Source organism: Oratosquilla oratoria, chromosome 4 (assembly GCF_046742065.1).
Source record: "Oratosquilla oratoria isolate Oo_2021 chromosome 4, ASM4674206v1, whole genome shotgun sequence".
NCBI lineage: Eukaryota > Metazoa > Arthropoda > Malacostraca > Stomatopoda > Squillidae > Oratosquilla > Oratosquilla oratoria.
This window is the reverse complement of record NC_134780.1, coordinates 43480359-43482858: the sequence shown is the minus strand read 5'-3', so window position 1 is coordinate 43482858 and position 2500 is coordinate 43480359. Positions and strand designations below refer to the sequence as shown.

The 2500-nt window shown below is 45.6% G+C and overlaps 1 protein-coding gene across 4 annotated transcripts in view; it reads left to right on the top strand.

The window, feature by feature from the left end:
- The first annotated feature begins 1220 nt into the window (after positions 1-1220).
- LOC143024833 (zinc finger protein castor homolog 1-like) overlaps positions 1221-2500 on the top strand; it is a 775578-nt gene continuing 774298 nt past the window's right edge. For all 4 annotated transcript variants that reach the window (XM_076184100.1, XM_076184101.1, XM_076184099.1 and 1 more), the window contains exon 1: positions 1221-1360. The gene's annotated coding sequence lies outside the window, so the exon portion shown is untranslated. The remainder of the gene's footprint in view (positions 1361-2500) is intronic.

The following is a 2500-nucleotide window of genomic DNA, read 5'->3' as shown; positions in this document are numbered from 1 at the left end:
TTTATTTGTACCGACTTATTTGTCTATAGGCTTCAGTATTTCTCAATTCGCCTGTAGAGTAATGCAACAATCAGATTATGAGTTCGTTCTTATATCTGTATACTATCTGTATATAAGTGGATATTGGGTATCATATACCTGGGTTCATTATAAACCAAAATATTTCATGTTATGTTTCTCAATATAAATCACGTTTATTCATAAGTGGAAGGACCGTGTATATGCGCGTATTTATTGAGGTGGTCATTACAGAACATTTTGTATTCAGTACAATTAGTCTGTTTTTCAATATCAACATATATGTAAGCAAGCGTTTGTGATTGTGTGTGCGTGCGTGTGTGTGTGTGTGTGTGTGTGTGTGTGTGTGTGTGTGTGTGTGTGTGTGTGTGTGTGTGTGATTGTGTGAGTGCGTTCGCGTGCATGCGCGCGCTCTTGTACACATCCGTATACAAGTATCCTTTTCTGCGTGTGTTCGCAGGTGCATCTTTGTGTAAGCGCGCGTGAGATACCATTCTCCTATGTTAATAATACGCCGTTCATTAGTATGGGCATCCAAACAGACATGCACGTGACTGCGCTACAGTCCGGCTCTGTGCCTGTCAAGCGCTAGAAGCAAGTGCCTAGGTAAGGCCGTTTTGTACAATCTTCCTGTAGACACAACGACCCTCCCTACAGGGCAAGTATTCGCACAAGAAGACTGGTAAACTTGCCCCCAGTACCCTATCCTCCCTCAACACCTCCTTCTCCTCCTCCTCCTCCTCCTCCCTCTTCTCCTTTTCCTCCTCTTCCTCCTCCTCTTAACCCCCCTTTTCCTCCTCTTTCTCCTATTCCTTAACCTTCCTTTTCTTTTTTCCTCTTTTCTTCTCTTCTTCTCGTACTTCTGTTTCCCTTCCTCTTCCTCCTTCTCCTCTCCTTCCTCCTTGAACTCCTCCTTAAAGTTCTCCTCCTCTTATTCTTCACTTCTTCCTCCTTCCTTGCTTTCAAACTTGAAGTCTTTTCTTGTTCCTCTTCGTGTCCACCCTCCTCCTTTAACCATCCTTCTCTTCTGTGTCCATCACCATAGCTGCCACCTCCACCACCATTCCACCACTACCGCCACCGTCCCCTTCTTGGCTGGGTCGGTGGGCGGCGGCGGCGACGGCGGCGGCGGCGGCGGCGGCGGCGGTTGCGGCGCCGGGCGCGAGCGGGTTAGGGTGGTGAAGATCTTCTCTGTCACATGGCCGGGTGCCGTTGTGTGAGACGGTTCCCGCGCGCGGTCGATCTTTGGCGGTGCGGGCGGGTTTTCGCGCGTGTGGTGTGTGAGAGTCTGACGCGGCCGTGGCTCGTTCAAGGATCCTCTTCCTCCTCGTAGTCGGACACGGTAGTTCCTCTCAGATTAGTGTTATGAAACGACCCCCCCCTCCCCCACACCCCCTTTCACAAAAACTCGTACAACTTTTCTTTATTTCATTTTTTTTTATTTCGCTCTCTTTTCGTAGACGGCTCCGCTATACTATTATTCCCCTATTTACGGGCCGCTATGATTTTTTTTGTTTTTTCTGGTGGTCAGGAGGATGTTTCTATACTCCTTCCGTGAGGAGAATGGAAAAGACAAAGACTCTTGAAGCCATTGGCACTTTGTGGCACGCCTAGGCACCTGTGAGCGATGTGGGCACTGGTGCATGATGGTGTTGCAAGGGGAAACGGTGAAGAAGTCTGTGCAATGCCTTGTCAACATGTGCAACATGATATCAGACACCTGTGATATCTACAAAGGAAAGAAACAAACCCACCTTCTTGATGACAAATAAATAGCATGAATAAAAGTGTGTGCTGACGAAAGTGATTGTGATGTTGCATTCCTAATTATTGTTTGCATGACGTGTTGTCATTATATGAAATAGGGCTGTGCTAATGAAAAGGTCAATGGAAATGAAAAATATTAAAACAGTGACGTCACGTCGCTCGATTCCGTCGGATGGTTGCCGCCGTGTGCCTTCCGACTGTTGCGCCTTCTCGTTCCAGCTCTTGAAGAAAAAATCGACAACATCCGCCAAGATATCTATGGATTATAGAGAAAAAAAAAGTGTCACGACCTTCCTTACCCACTTGATCAGTTTCTTCAACGAAATCTTTGAAATCAGGGAAGGAATTTCGGTGTCTCGGCGGATTGTTCCTATTGCAGGACGTTCCGAGGCATGCGCCCTGATCGGCTTGCAAAAGTGTTTACAACAAAGTTCTTCTAATGATTTCCCAAGTGCAATTGAGTCGGCACATTGATCTGTTCCTCTCAGTGGAGATGAAGACAGTCCTGCTGAAAAAAATGGTGGAATATTCTGTAACAAAGAGAACATCCTTTCATCTAATTAACCCCAAACTGTGAGTGTGGTGTTGTCGCGGTAAAATAAAACAACTAACTATTCGGCGCAACATGTGAGATTATCTAAATTATTTTCTAAAAAAAAATTATATTAATAATAATGAAAAAAATAAGAACAAAAAAGCGGTGACCTGAGGTGAC